This window comes from Uranotaenia lowii, chromosome 3 (genome assembly GCF_029784155.1).
Source record: "Uranotaenia lowii strain MFRU-FL chromosome 3, ASM2978415v1, whole genome shotgun sequence".
Classification (NCBI taxonomy): domain Eukaryota; kingdom Metazoa; phylum Arthropoda; class Insecta; order Diptera; family Culicidae; genus Uranotaenia; species Uranotaenia lowii.
The window spans coordinates 227,186,941-227,204,555 of NC_073693.1; positions in this window are offsets into that span (position 1 = coordinate 227,186,941).

Consider the following 17,615-nt stretch of genomic DNA (forward strand, 5'->3'; position numbering starts at 1 on the left):
TATCTCTGGATCACTATCTGATCAACTCAAGGAAATAAAAGTTATCGCCATACCAAAACATGGCAAAGATCAATGCACTATCGAAGGCAAACGGCCAATCTCACTTGTCGCGACCACTGGGCTTGTGATATAGCTCAGTTGGCAAGTCTGTTGTCTCCTGAGCCGATGTCCGTGAGTTCGAGCCCAAGAGTAAACATCGAACACGGTTGTACCGGATAGTTTTTCAATAACGATCCGCCAACTGTAACGTTAATAAAGTCGCGAATGCCATAAAGATGGTAAAACGACTATAATCGAAACAAAAAAAAAAATTTGTCGCGACCTTAACCAAACTTTTAAATAGCTCAGTCTTAGAAAAAATTCAAGCCCACATAGATAATTACAAAATTCTTCCAGACAATTCGTACGGTTTCAGAAAAACGGTATCTACATCAACATGCATAAACTTTTTGGTCAATGCTGTGAAAGAAAATAAGAGGAGGAACTTTATCACTGCAACTGTCTTTATTGACCTTACGAACGCGTTCAACGCGGTTAAAACTGAAACCCTTGAGACCATCATGGGCAAGCAACGATTTCCACCGGAACTGGTAGTCTGGGTTGGTTCCTTTCTTAGAACTAGGAAGTTAACCATTCAGGTTGGACAAAATTATGTAACACGGATCATCGACAATGGGTTGCCTCAGGGTGATGTGCTGTCCCCTTCGTTATTTAACATCTACACCTCCGATTTACATCTGATTCAGGACGAAGACGCACCGACTTACATGTGCTTTCTTAGATGTAAGTCGGTGTGGTGCTACGTTTTTGCCTGACTGTGTATTGACAGTACACAGTCCAACTGGCCTGCTGTGTTTAGGAATGTGTTGATCAAAAGTCGATCACGCTTCCTATACAGAGTAGTCTGTTGTACGGCAAAGGCGTACCACCACACTTTCATGCTTTCCAATAAAAATGCCCTAGACTTACAGTTTCAACACCTATCCAAACTTTATCCTACGAAGCTCATCTGATGCTTGCCTATCCGCCTATTCTTCATGCCTTTGCAAATTCTTCTACCTAGCGTTTCATCTCGCCGCACGTGTCAATGAACATATTAAATTAATCATGGAAAAGAACCGCAAACATTGAAATGCCCAAGCTCAAAATTCTTCAAAAAACCCCCAATGGCTTAATGTGCTTGCCAGAAAAAAAAACATCTCAAATCTTCTGGACATAACAAGAAACTATAAAAAAGTAAAGCAAAATCTCATTAGCTAAATATTTGATTATTATAAATATTAACACAAAAAGTACCGCAAAGACAACTAAGCTAGGAAACACTAAAATTCAGAATTAAAATTATAAGGATCCACCGGGCCTTATTTTACAAATTTAGTATCTTTGAATTACCGAAAGTTTTTTTTTGTAAATTTTGCAGAAAAAAGTTTAATGATTTTATTTATAGCATTCGAGCTATGCTTTGCTTTTACTTGTAGCGGCAACCTTAAAAACGAAGTTGAAATTTATAGGTAGCTATGTAAAGTTTTAATATAAATGAAGAAAATAGTTTCTTAATCTTCCAAACAAATTAAATTTTAAAATATAAAAATTAAAAAAAAAATTGTTACCAACGAAAAACCATTCCAATTAAAACGCATGGCATCCCAGCTTATGCAACCGGCTGGACTCGACCACATATGAAAAGCATCTATGAACCAAATAAAAAGTAATAAAGAAATATCAAAATTTTCCCTTTCAAATGAAAGCGGCAGTTTGCAGCTTCTATCCTAACGGTTAATCTTTTTTATTTCAATTTAAAAAAGACATTTTAATGATTTTTTATGCATTTTAACGATTTTCTTTTTCAAGAGAAGGAAAGCCGGTTTTATTTGCACCGGCTCAAAGATCTTTTTCAAATATTATCTCGACTCGTGTGATGTTTGAAATTCCCTGTGGGAAATTTCTGAAGAAGAAAACATGATCGTTGCACCAAAAAATAGGATATGATTCATACCAGCCTATCTAATGTCCGATAAATTCACTTATACTTTCAAGAGCGTTTCCAGAAGATTTATAGAATTCTAAATAGAAAAAAGAATATGACAGAAATAATAATGTGCCATTGAATATTAAGATTGATCAAATATTTTTGTACTACCATTTGGAGTAATTGTAAAATCGCTTCTTTTGTTAAGCGGCCTTATTTCTTAGACACATGCATCAGAAATGAATGGTTCTTTAACTATCATAGCTGGATTTTTTTAACGAATTTTGAGTATGTTTAAAAATGCCCTTTAAAAGAAATTCGTGAAACCCTTGGAAAAAACACTGGTCAATTTCATTAAAATGGCTAGTTTAGACTGTTTATTGATCATTCACAGGCTAGTACATCATTTTGAAGTGGTTTTTGTGAAATCGGGAATGTTAAGATTGGTTACGAAAATGGGTTTCTCTACGGTTGTTCCGGATCTTTTACAGTCTCTAAGTGACTATTACTGTCAAAAATTCGGCAGAAAATTGCACTACCAATGAGTAGTTTGGAACAGAGAAGGGATGTCAAGGACCAAGGACGCTTAAAAAAAAGATCGTTTGAAAAGAGATTTAAATAAAAGTTGAAACAAAGGACAGCTTATCACTGACATCACGGCTTCTATTTTTTCATTTAGTTGATATAAAAAAGTAGGTTTTAATTCTGAATGTATAGATGCTTATTTGTTAGAATACATGATCTTTATTAATATTTCCAAATTAAGATATCCTTCACTCGTACACAACATGCTCTGAAGAAGGGACCGCATGAAATTTGATGACTGTGATCATATTACAGTTCAACATATGTTTTTTTTTGTATGTCAACAGCCGAGAAAATACAAAAAAAACCTAAAAAAATATCTGAGTTTTGACCTTGTTTTTTGTAAAAAATTCAGCTCTTGAGAGTTGAAACAAATATCGATTTTTCTATTAATGAATATGCTTAGCTAACTAAGCATATTTTACTGATTTCAAAAAGCCAGAAAATCGATTAGTAATGTAGCTTTTAATCCCATATTATGTTTTAATTTTGAAAACCAACAAAACGTCAACGACTGAATTTTTTTTTTTTATTTAAGTCGTCTTGACTATGAAATTATGTTATAAATTGGTTAGTACCAAAGCGCCGTATTTGCAAATAATATTATAAAATTAAAGTATTGTTCTCAACATTTATAAGGTAGTGTGTTGTGTACATAGACACTTTTTAAAACATAGGTACCACGAGCTTTAACACTTTCGTTATTACAAAGTTTCAATAAACTCCAATCATTAAAGCACTCTTATTTTTTTATATCAAAGCGTTTGGAGTCGTTCAACTTGACGTGTCGCTAGTGTGAAAAGCTAATCCCATTATATGATACATTCAAATATTCCATAGATTCATTACAAATTTAACTGTCGTCAAAAAAAAAGTAGGGGAAAAAGTGGGGAATATAGCTGAAGATTTCTCTAATGGGATTCTGGATTTCTGATTTTTTTTCTAGATGTGATGCTCAGTGAATTTCGTTTGACATCGAAAGCTTTGAGCATCACAACGAAATTCATTGTGCTGCTTAATTGATACTCATCACGGTGAGTATCAATTTCGAATGATTATCTGAAATCTTGCAACTCTGGTATTATCGAACAATAATTGTTAAAAATCACGTGCAATCATTGTGGAAAAGTAAGTCAACGATTGAAGCCGTTAAATACAAACTCTATCCCCAATTTAACTCTTAGTAAGATTCATAAGCTAAGAAAAAATCAAAGTGAGATATTGATTTTTTTCATCATTGATCACATACATCGATATAATTTTAATATTTTCTTCAGAACAACTAGGAAGCTTTAAGACTTAGTTTGCAGCCAAAATAAAAACTTAAAGAATATAATTAAAATCAAATTCCATGTGGATATAGAAATTAGAGATCAAGAATAAAATTCAAAACATATAATCAGATCCGATACAGAACCACTGTGCAGTGTCTCAAATCAAGATTTGATATACACATTATACATAAAATTAAAATATTTTATTAAGGTCAAATTACCAAAATACGAAACCAAAGCAGGAATTTTATAGTTCAAATGGTAACAACAGTTTTAAATCTTCAGAACACAAAAAACCTCAATTTAATTTGTCGAAAAATTTAAAAATGTCATTCAGAAATTACCCGTATAAAATTCTAGAATTTTCAAGACTAACTATTTAATAAATTCTTGGTTATTCGTTCATCGCGAATTTGCTACTTTTAGAAGTATCACTCAAATGTAATAAATTTAATAATGAAATTGTTTTCTTCAAAATCGATTTCAACATTTTCGGTAACTTCAAGATACTAAATTCATAAGAAGTTGTCCAGCGAGTTTTGAGGTATACAATGTCAAATTTAGGTAATTCTCTACTTTGTTTTCGTCCCGGTCCTTAATGATTTAGTTATTGTTTTTTTTTTTATTATTTCGACAACGCTAAGAAAAAGTTAATCCAGCTACGCACTGTTAATGCGTATGAAAAAAAAATCGAAATTTAAGCTATTTTAAAACGAAAATATGCAAAAACTGGGGAATGTTGAAAGGTGAGATCTATCTTTCACCGTTTGTCTTTCGTTCTTGTAATTGTTACAATTTTCGATAAATGCAAAGAACTTAAAATAAAAAAATTAGGGGGGAAGGTAAGGTTGCCAGAATTTTTTCAGTGGGTATCCAGGCTGGACAAACCGCTTGATGAAATTTTTTTTTATCAAAACTCATCGATAAATTTTGAGCCGTATGTTAGGTTTCCAAAAAAGCTTTCATAATTATTTTTAAAAAACTTGCACAAAAAATGTCGATTTGATGGTGTTTTTGTTCGATGAATTTGCCAAATAAAGTGAATAAATCCGGGCGAATTTCGAGCTTTTCAGGCAACCGGGCCGGGCTGGACTGTTCTTAAATTTAGTATTAAGTATCCGGGTAAACTTGGATAAAACCAGGCAATCTGGCGACCTTAGGGGAAGGTGGCAAAAGAAGAACTTTACATATTTTTTTAAAGAAAACTCAAGTTGGTTTCGTTTCCTAAATTGTTTTTTTTTTTCAGTTTGAAAGTGATTTTAACGCAGCTGACGTGTTTTGTTGAAACAAATTATAGGTAAGGTATTTTCCTCATTTTTTTCTGAATTCTGAATTCACTGGGTTCAGCTTTGATTAAGTGTTGAACAATTTCAATTGATATGCTTATGTAATTGTGATAGTGATACGATTCATAAGAAAAATTATTTTGAAAACCTTTTTAAAAACGCCTTGCATGCCAAATTATGGAAAAATGCAAACACTCTTTGATAAATTTCCAAGAAAAATTCGAGACGAGAGATGAACTGTAGTTTGAACAATTGCAATATTAACAATAAAAAAGATATTTGTCAACACTTTAATTCCTACTTTACAGACATGGGAAAGAATCTGGCCAATAGTATTGTGGACGATCCATCTTTTGATAATTTGTCCATTATAAATAGAGTTACAAACACCATATTTATACGTCCTGCAAGTAGTAACAAAAGCAGTAGTGGTCCTGATAAAATACCTAGCAGCCTGCTGAAATCTAATTGTTTGGAATTTTCAAGAATTTTTGGATTTTTCTGATTGTATCCATAATATAAACGGGAATTTATCAAGTAATTTTAAATATCGCAAGAGTTGTTCCCGTCTTTAAATCAGGTGATGGCACATGCATCATCAATAACCGTCCAATTTCAACGCATAGCGTATTTAGTAAAGGATTTGAAAAACTTCTAATAAGCAAACTGAATCAATTCATTAATGAAAATAACATTTTATACAACTTGCAATGCGGCTTTAAAGCCGGCTGCAGTATACAGATAGCTATGTGTGATTTGATAGATTCTGACATAGAAAATAGAGAATCGAAAAAAAATCGATAGAGGATTGTTTCTAGACTTGAAAGAAGCCTTTGGTACTTTTGATCACAAAATCGTCCTAAAAAACTTGATCAGTATGATATAGGAGGTGTTGCTAATGCCATCAGCTCCCTGGAACCCCTTGATGTGGGTGTAAAACAAGGCAGTAATATTGGGCCATATTGTTATTATACATTAACGATTAAAGCAATCTACCATTAAACAGCATTCCCAGACAGTTTGCGGATGACACTGCTTCGTTTTATCCTGAACAGTGCCCAAATGGGAAAAGACTTAGACATTCTTCGCAAATTTTTCAAAAGTAACCTGCTAACTTTTAACTTATTTTAAACTATCTTTCCTCTATTCAACTTCCTCTCTTTACTCAAATACATCTCATATTGGGTTGTCCTTATCTAAGTTGGGCAGCTTGCAAACATTAATTTTCAGTGCCCAACAATCATTCTTGTTTTATAGTCGACGATCTGAACGTGTTCGTAAATGTAACAAATAATAATTCAGTGATAAAATATAACTAACCTTCTTGAGTAATTTGACTTTCTGTGTACCAATACTTAAACCACAAGAACTATCAGTGATCATATTTTCGACCATGAATGCATCGAATTTGAAAAAAACGACACAATTTATACAGATTTAAGCGTTCATCTCCAACTAATTACTACCTTTGATTTGAATTCGTACTAGCAACAGTTACAATTGAGCAAAAACATTATCAATCATTACGAACTAAACGAAAAATTTGGGAATTATTTGAGAGAGATTGGTGAAATCGAAGATGCTGGCATATGTTTTCAAAGTATTGTGGCAAATTATAACAACTACTTGCTTACTACTTGCTCAAAAAAAGTTACTAAGTCAATGAAACTCAAGGGCGATTACTATCCGTGGATGTCTTTTAACATGTGGACGTTAATTAGAATTAAACACAATTATATCAAAAGAGTGAAAAGGAATCCTGAAGCTGCTCACTGTAGAGAAACCCGAGCAGACATTTATGCCTAAATAATACTAAATTTTGCTATCATACCTTGAAGGTAAAATTTGGTATCATTTTGTCCGAATAAAGGTGGTACAATGCCAAAATTTGGGTCTGAATTTTCATATACGGATACCATAATTATGCGAAGTGTAGGTTTCACTTAAACCTCAATGATATCTCGTTGAACCAACAGTTCAAAAACGCTTTTGAGAGCACAATAATGCCATATTAAGGATGTCTCGGTAACCAAAAAATGGTATCATTGTGCAATCAAAACAACATTTAAAAAGAAGTAGGCTAAACGAGGTATCATCAAGCTTTTAACAATACTAAAACCAGGCGTATCTGTGCTATTCTTATATGAAGTTATACCATCAAGGTTTGCTCACGATGATTTTATCTGCGTGCAGTAGTCACAGCCGCCTAAAAGTCGTTAATCGAATTGCGTCTAAAAAGACAAAAAAATGAATAGTGGTAGTTTGGATAATAAGTTGACTTTTCCCAATTAGCGTTAAAAAAAACTGATAGGTTCGAAAATGTGGATACGAATGGGAAATTTGAAAAATAAAAAATTTTGGAGTCAGACGATGAAATTTTTTTATTTAACAACTGAATTATTCGCATAAGTTTGACCATTGTTTTCCGATATCCCACTTTAACGTGAGACTCCAACTTGAACAGTCAGACGAAACATGTACGACGCAGTTAGAATGATTCCAGTTAGATTTAGTAACTTGAACTTGAATCCAATTTTTTTAAAATATGGTGGTTTGGCCAGGCAGGTATAAAATTCGCACTGTTATTTTCGATTGGCATTAAATATTTTTCTCATCAGTATTCAATCCAATTCAACTTTGTTGAGTTAATGTTATAATCTCTCGAAATTCTTACAAGTTCAGAACCATTTTAAGATAAGCGATGAAGCATTCCTTATGCATGACGAGAGCAAAGTTTGTTATCCTAAAATTTATGTTGCCTATCCAAAGGCGTTTAAAATTTGTTCCATAAGTGAAAAACAAAACATGTTCTCGAGAATTTTGGTTCTAGTTTGTTAAGATTAGGGCATCATAGTCTGCTCGGGAATGCTTAACTATATATCAAAGAAAGTTGAAGTTATTAAGAGGAAATGTAGAAAGAACTATTATGAAAATATTTTGAACAACACACCTCATTCAAAAATCTGTTAAACCATTAATTCAATTCTTAATAGATTTCATACTAACTCTGAGATAAACTTGAAAGTTAATAGTGTTAATAATATGATTTTAGAAGATCAAACAAAGTATGTCGGACATTTAATCACTATTTCACCAACGTCGGGAAATCACTTTCAAATAACTTTATCGTGGATCCAAAATATAACAGTTTAGCGAATATTGACCGTGTGACCAACTCTCTATTTTTACAACCTCATCTGCTAATGAGTTTACCACAGTTATAAAATCTCTTAAAAATAAAAAAAGGAATGGTCCTGATAACATACCTACGATTTGACTTAAAAATCACCATTTCACATTTTCAAGCATTCTTGCAAAATGTTTTAACAACATGATAGAGTCTAGCATCAATCCAGGATGCCTTAAAACAGCTAGTGACTCCAATTTTTAAATCATGATATGTACATCCTTGAGGTGAACTTTATAAGTTTTAGATATCTGTTTTCCTCAGAGCAGCAACATAGGGCTTCTCTTATTTTTATTGTACATAAACGATCTCAGCAAGTTACCTCTGCATGTTGTTCCCGCCTGTTTGCTGATTACACAGCTCTTTTTTACCCTGGCACCTATCCAAATAGTGCTACCATGCTTATGGAAGAAGATTTATAAGTTCTCCATAGTACTTTTTCACAAACCTTTTGAAACTTAACCTCACCAAAACAAAGTACATCTTCCACTCTTATCGAAAAAAAAATTGAACCTCATAATAATCCCAAAATCACTGAAATCGCGATCGAAAGAGTGAACAACTTCAGATATATGGGTATTACTCTGGATGAAACTTTTTCATGGAGCAATCACATTAAAAGTTTACAAAAAAAGATCTCATCGTATAGCGGAATCTTATGGAGGGTCAAAGCCTTCGTTCCACGCCACGTTCTGCCAAAATTCTATTTTGCCTTCAATCATTCTCATTTATATTATTTGATCACCATATTGGGAAGGGCATCTTTGTCCCTTTTGTCACGTCTACAATCCCCACAAAACCTTGCCCAAAGACTATCTTTAATCTTCCTCTATTCTTTCCAACTAATCTAATCTATTCTAACAGGTCACTCAACATATTACCTCTAACTCAACTTTGCGATTTACAAACCATTTTTTATGTATTTGATCATTTGCACGCGTCAATCAGTAGTCAAAGCCTGAGATTTACAACAGGAATTAGAATCCATAACGCTCGCTATTCTCATCACCTAGTACGCAGCACATCTTCAACTTTTCGTGGTTAACGTCGAATTTTTTTTATTGGTCCAACCAAATTCAACGTTCTTCTCGAAGATATAAAGAATTCAACGAATAGAATCTTTTTCAAGACCAAATTTATACATTATTTCAAAGAAAATTTAAGCTGTTGATCATCCAACCACTATTCAGAAGTTATTTATTATTAATCTGATATTTTTCTTAGCTGTTAATTTAGCATAATTTAATGTAATTTATTAAATTTTGTGTAATATTTAATATTAAATTTTATTTGTAATCAATATCAAATATGTACATGGATCACCACAAAGGAAATATTATTTCCACTGAGTTTCATGTTGGAATTAAGTTTTGTAACGTAACATCTCCAAAAAAAAAAAATGTACGTGTGTGATAATTTAAAGTCCACAGATCATAACATCTTCAACATTCAACATCTTTCGGTCAACGCAGAATCTCCTACATTCAACAGTCTTCCAGAAGTCTTAAAAATCACTAACAACTGTAGCCTCTTCGAATCTCAACTTATTCGTCACCTCAAAGTATTACATAGTCTTAAACCAAATCACCTTGCCAGTTTTTTTGCGTTTTTTTCAGTTTTAATTGATTAAAACGCAAAAAAAAACTGGCAAGGTGATTTGGTTTAAGACTATGTAATACTTTGAGGTGACGAATAAGTTGAGATTCGAAGAGGCTATAGTTGTTAGTGATTTTTAAGACTTCTGGAAGACTGTTGAATGTAGGAGATTCTGCGTTGACCGAAAGATGTTGAATGTTGAAGATGTTATGATCTGTGGACTTTAAATTATCAAACATCTGTTTATTTCAATTTAGCTGTAAAACAGGCAGGAGGCATCTTCAATCCATTCGAAGCAACAGCTCAAAACACTAGCTCTTGACTCCGGTTGGTTGCCTGGAAGGTAATTCGAATTTCACATTCTCTGGAACATCTTTAGCCTTCAGACGTGAAATAAACCGATCTTGACGTGCATTGGAGACCGGATCTATCGAAAAAAGCTTCTCGTCTGAAAACACGACGATCATATGTTTCTTCTTAAATTTAGACAGCAATCGCTTCGCGCGCTCAAGTCGTAGGGCTTCAATTGGATCTGTTATCCAATGGCGCTTTGCTCTTGCCCTTGATCATGCATCTAAGTCATCTTTGACAAATCGTTAAATTGAAGCATTTTAGTTATTCGCTTACTTAGTCAGTCCCCGGAATATTCTTATTGGAGTTCTCTTTACTTTTGTCTTGACCGATTTAATCACTTTTACAGTGCGTAAAGGCCGTGGCCATCCACTACTTGACTTCTGTGAACATGGTCCATAGAAGAGAGACCACGTATCACATGGTCAATTGTCGCTAGATGATATTCTACAGTCACCAGAATTTGCTTGAAAAATTTCTGAGCGAGAAGCAATCTGGTCACTAATTTATTTGCGTGTATTTTGTCAATACATCGTATACTTTACTCTTACATTGTATACGTCGATTGGCATATGAAGGTTGGGCTAATACAAAGAAAAAATCCTCAAAATTCGTCTGAAACAACCCAAAAATTGGTTTAATTTTTAACGAGGCATACTGCGAGTACGCTAAACAGATCAAAAATTAACTTTGTGCCAGACATTTTTTCCCAACAGTTTTAAATTTGTATGGTATTACCAATTGTGATTGTGGATGAGCTGAACATGCTTGATATAGCCATGAGCACTCCCTCATATCGACTACGACAGCTAATCTCATCGGAACAGATTGGAACTAGCACTCGTTTGAATGCTTTATTAGTATTTATCAAGAGATTCCTACTCTGCCGTACTGCAACGTACGTGCAATCATGGTGGAATTTCCTGATTGTCATTGAATCGCGATTAAAACCTGTCAAACCCAAATCTTGTTTTTTTTTAAGAACAGAAAGTAACGAACTGAACACCATATCAACACTGCTCTTGACATTTTATTTCGTATATGTACATCTGGCATCACTGCTGATTCACAAGAGAAAAAAACTTTCTCTAGAAATTGTCTCAAAACAAAACAGCCGAGTCTAGGCAGCAGCTAAACAAAATCAGGACCCGGTGCCGGAAGGAGCAAACTTCTTCCGGTACGGAAATAGTTGCTGCGCGCGCTAGAAGGAAAATAAAATTCAACCAAGCCTGGCAGCTGCAGGAGTTTGTCGCGCAGTCTGGTAACGCGGGATAATGGAAAGCCAAATGAGACCGTAAGACTAAGAGCCGGGACATCCATCTGGTGAGAGTGGCTCCAGAGAGTAGGAACCTACTCATGACTGCAACAAAAGAAACAGAAACAATTTAGATTAAAACTTTGATGTAATCTCGTTTTCAATTTAATTTTTATAATAATAGTCATAAAAAGTTTCTTGTTTTTCCCCTTGCTTTGTCACGCAGGAAATCACCGTGGATGATAGTCGGTGATTTTTTCGCTGTAAGTGAGAAAAGTATCACCGTGTCGTGCTCGAAAGTTTGCGGAAGAAGTAAAAAGCAAAAAATGGCAGCTCCAAGTATGTACAATGAACAGTGCAATTTGCAGAGCGCGAAAACTATGTCCCACAGTTGAAAACTACCGCGCCCGGGAAATTGTGTGCAATAAATTGCCATGGAACATTTTTATAACTCCGCCATTTGCTGCTGGCGGCACCTTGGCTAGGCTTAAGTAACTAATTGAACAAAGTTACGCTACAATAGCTCGCCATTGCGATTTTTCACCGGATCAACCCCTACTGGAGCTCAGGAGTGTTTGAGAAACGTTTGTTGCTAAACTATGGTAATCAGGTTAGGCTGAAGTTGGATTTATTGACTGTGATTTTGAATAGTTTTGAAAGGTTTTTTCCACACAAAATAAATGTAGCATTTACTATTATGTTACATTGTTAACGAGAGTCGAAAGGTGCTCAAGTGCTTTGGTCAAGAAGATGCTGGTTGATGAAAAATTTTCCATTTTCACTTCATGCATTTTTCATTTTGTGGAAAAATAATCTTATTGTTCCCCAAAGACACGATACATCCAACAAGTGCGTCAAACTTTTTCCCTAATACGTTTTTGGCACCGACTCAACACAACAGACAGCATTATGAGCGAATAAACGACACAAAATGGGATCAAGAGTCTTGTAAAAAGTTAAACTATGGGGTGTAAAAATCATCAACAGGACAAAAAGCCAGACCATGGTCACCATTATCATAACCACTAGCTTTATCGTCGCGTTACCATCATCATCATTGTCATCTGCCGCTTTCATCTGCTTTTGAATGAAAATCATCAGACGGCGGCGGTCTGTTGCTCCCACGGTTTGTCAACAGAGAAAAATGTTTTACATTATGATTGATTTTTTTCCCGTAGAAAAGAGATCATTTAAACTTTTCAGCACACGATTTCTTAAACATTAAAAAGTATAAATTTTGAAAAACCAAAAATTAATTAAGATTCTATTGAAGGTATTAAAGTTATCATATTCAATGGAATGGAACCAAAATTGAAACTTAATTTATGAAGTGCATCTCAACCTCCCGAGTTCTCTCCCGCGCTAACAATAATTTATCGCTCAAACTTTGCTCACCTTTTCCCCCTCAACCAACTTTGACCCAGCACCAAAAAAGCAAGAAACTTCATTCAAAGGGGCGAGTCGTGTCCTTTTGCTCCCAATTGTTCGAAAATCGTTTTTGTCTCGCCAAAAATGGTGTCTCGGTACGACCTGAGACGATGGCAAAACTTTATCCGTTTCGGCTTCATTATTGACAATTCAAAGCGTCGTCATTGTAAGCTAGCGTGTAAATGTTCGAGTTATTTGCTAAATTGTCGTCTTTGTCTGTCGTTATTAGTGACGATGGATACTAAGTCAGTCGCCTGAATTGCAATGCTTTTCTAATTTTTCGGGTAGGTTTGCCATTGCAATAATTTAATATCAAATTAAAATTTAACATTAATTACTGGTATTTGCATTTGGTTGTTTGATAAAATTCAGTTGAAGGGTGATACGGTCAAAATTTTGTCAATATCAACTTGACGTATTTCTTTCAATTTTGCATTTAAAAAACCTGAACACCCCTCATTTGGAAGGTGTGTGTGTGTAGAATGTTGCTCCTATTTTGACTTGAAATTGCCTCTTCAGTTGCCAAATGTCGTCCAAGGAAGAAAAGCAGTGTATCAAAATTTTGCTCGCGCATCGCGAAAATCCGAGCTACTCGCACGCAAAGCTGGCAAAATCGCTAAAAGTTGCCTAATTATCCGTTACAAATTTAATTAAAGTGTTTGGGGAACGTTCGTCGACAGCCAGGAAGTCTGGATCGGGGGGAAATTGAAAACCGGAAGCCGCTGAGACGACAAAGAGAGTTGCCGGTAGTTTCAAGCGAAACCTAACCTCTCTCTCCGAGATGCCGCAAATAAGCTGGGTGTATCGTCTACAACCGTACATCGAGCCAAAATACGGGCCGGACTATCGACTTACAAGAAGGTAGTGACTCGAAATCGCGATCCATCTGTACCTGTGGCTTGAAAAGCAGCATTTTCATAGCTTCCGGGACTGTCAACCAAGAAATTTACGTGAAAAAGTGTTAGAATAAACGCCTGCTGCCTTTCCTGAAGAAACACGGTTGTTCCGTACTGTTTTGGCCGGATTTGGCATCTTGCCATTACGGTAAAAAGGCCATGGAGTGGTACGCCGCCAACAACGTGCAGGTGGTTCCCAAGGACAAGAACCCTCCCAACATGCCAGAGCTCCACCCAATTGAGAAATACTGGGCTATTGTCAAGCGGAACCTAAAGAAGACCTAAAAAACTGTTAAATACGAGCAGCAGTTCAAGGCAAACTGGCTTTCTGCGGCGAAGAAGGTGGACAAGGTGGCTGTACAAAATCTGATGGCAGGGGTTAAGCGTAAGGCCCGGCAATTCGTATTTGGAAAAGCGGAAGCCTAACTGAATATTTTTCCTGAATTTTATACTTATTTACCTTGAAAAAGAATTTTAATTTGATTATTTAAATAAACGATTTCACCGATTTACACGCGTTTTCCCTTGACCAAATTTTGACCGTATCGCCCTTTAGTCCGACTACCCTGGGTTTATCTTAATCGTTCTCAACACCTTCAAATGCAGTTTTCGATCCTCATTTCCACTATGACGCTTGGTATGAACCAGCCGATCGATAGTATGCATCTCTCGGGAATGTTTGAGAACGCTGCAAACGATCGATTGGACCATTTTTAACGATTTCGCGATTTTTGAACTCGAACATGGGTTTTTGACGTGGGTGACCAATATTAATTTTCTTCTCGGGGCTTCCCTCTAGTGTGAATTCATTGGAACACAACGAATCGTAACAAAACTTCCAGCACTGATAAAGGAAACATTCTTAATAAAAGTACTGTCAAAACATTCTAGATCCGACAACAACGAGCGCTATGGTGTAATAAACAGTGCGTCCAGATTTAAGATGATCCATGCTTTATATCTGTAAGCAATCGCTTCTATGCCTAAAACGTTTAGGATTTAGAACTATTCAACTCAAACCCATTAAAGAAATATATTTTTTTATAGGACAGATTTAAAAGTTGCAAAATCGTGGCTAACCGAAAGTCCTATTTATAAAACATGCTTTCTGAGAACGCCCCTAGACTTCCAGCCTTGCAAATTTGAGTTGCGCAATGATTATACCATTAATTCAAGAATAACGGCCGCTAACGAAGGTATTCTTTATGGAACTTGACCGAATAAAATAAACCCATTTCACTATGGTTCTAAATGCGAAAAATTCCTTACGAACCTTTTACCAAATATAGAAAAACAAATATATGTACTATTAGTCTGTGTATGTACCTTATTATCAGTCTACTCTAGAGTAAAGTGGGGCAAGAGTACGCAGGCGGATAGAGTACGCACTAGGCTTTTACAGTAAACGACAACACTGAAACTAGCAACACTGTACCGGTTTGACAGGTCATCGAGTCAGCTGATCATATGTGTTTTTGTTTGTGGTTTGGTTCGCGCACGTCGGAGAAATGAGATAAGTTTTAGATTTTCCAATTTTTATGTAATTTTATTCCTTTTTGGAAACATTATCACGCTTCGTGGAAATTCACTAATCAAATCTGCATACGTGACAAAGGACACATAATTCATATAGATTAAATATGTGGAACACTCATGCCAGGATATGATCGGAATATTTAGCACTTTTAGCTTTTTTCACAAATGGTCATAGGGGGCAAGAGTACGCAGGCTTGGTCGGGCAAGAGTACGCGTTGGTTTCCTTCGTCTTTTTGATAGCATTTGGAAAGCTAACCCAAAGAATTATTAAGTTTTCAATAATCAGGACGTACAAAAGGAAAACTAGCCGGAAGATTTGCTCTCCGGAGATGCTGGAAAACGCCAGGCAGCGGTTGAAGGACGGAGAATCGAAGCGCCGGATTGCTGAAAGCCTCGGGTCTTCGGAATCAACCTTGCGTAAACGCCTTAAGAAGGTAATCAACAGAAGATATTTTTGTATTGAATTTTGAATAACAATCATTTTTCTCGACCAGAGATTCGGTGCTGAAAGCCATGGACAATTCACTTCAGTTTTTACTCCTCAGCAGTCAGAGGATCTCGTCAATCACTGCAGAGCGCTGCACAGTGCTTTTTACGGTCCGACTTTCAGTGATTTGCGTCGCTTCGCCTTTGCCTTTGCTGAAGCGAACAGCGTTATCCATAAAATCACTGTTTTATTTTAGCTATTGTTTATGAAATAAAGGTTTTGTTTTGTTTAACAAACGATTATAATGATTCAAGACCTCACTTACACCAGACCAGAATGGAATACAATGAGCTTATTATATGCGTACTCTTGCCCCACCTCATGCGTACTCTTGCCCCACTGGTGGGGTAAGAGTACGCTTTGGTAATTTTTGAAAAATATGATTTTTTATCAATGTTTACAAACATAATCAAAACTTTTTGCGTCATACAATCAAGGTAATGAGCCTTTCTTTAATTTGGTTTAATTACTATGATCGATATTTTGTTCTTTGAAGAAATACAATAAGTACACAACTAAGTGCGTACACTTGCCCCACTTTACTCTATACATCTGATTAAGGACGCGCTTATCAGCACCATCAGACGAAAGTTCCTACTAAAGCTACTGATATTTAGTACCACCTTCGCCATCACCATCGACAACAGCACCACCTACATGTCAGAAATCTGCCAGAAGTAGTTCAGACTGTCGATGCTTATACATGCTAGTAGGAACTTTCTCCGCATGATGGAGTGCTTGATGTGTCACCTTGTTTTATGAAGAGTGAGGCCGTCAACTGGATCTCGAACGAGAAACTACATCGACGGTATCATCAAAGGGCACTAGAATTCGAGATTCGGGAAAGTGAGTGCTGTTGAATCCATCTCGGATTGGGCACACGCTGCGAAAAAATTAGAGCGAGATTTGCAGAGAGGCGCTTGAATGGAATCCAGAAGGACATCGAAGAATTGGCAGACCCAGAAACTCCGCCGAAATACGAACTGTCTACGAGAATCTTGACTGGGACCAAGTGAAGACGCTGGCTCAGGATCGTTAACAGTAGAGGACTTTTACCACGCCATATGCAAAGTACGGGAACATTAAGTCAGTAAGTTTGATAACTTTTGCAGCTCACCCGAGAAATTTTGAAACATTATTTAGTCAATACATAAAAATGATTGAGACCTAATTTCCATTTACTTCAGGCAAGCATTTTTGACTAACCTGAATAATTTCACCGAAAAGTGTTCGGCAAGGTGACGCCTAGATCATCACCGAAAACTATTTGTCAATTAGTATCCACTTTGTTTGGATATTCCCGTCATGGGCGAATCATGTTGTACATGTTGTGGGTGTTTTCAGGAAGCTGAACAAAAAAATACAGTTTACATTTCCGCTCCCGAAATGTAGTCATCATAGCACAGAGATAGCCCTGGCATATAGAAAGCCCTCCAAAGGCTTGTCAATTGTTTGTCCAAATCCATCACACGTCTCGTTGTTTCTGCCATCGTCGTCGTTTTCGCCCGTCGCGTGGGTATCTCACAAATTGTTCCATTAGGCGAACCATGTTAACAGCCAGCGCCTGTCAGTCAAAAATCTTTCCACTCCAACCACCAACAGTTGTTGGCATGGGTCCTTTTAACTATGGGAAGCTGAAATTTGTGCCTTTTTGAAAATTACGTGTAGCTGTGTTGTTGTTGTTGTTGTCGTGGACAGTGTCTATCGCCAGAATATGTTTCGAATAAATCATTTCCCCCACTTTGTCACCAGGCAGCAAACGACT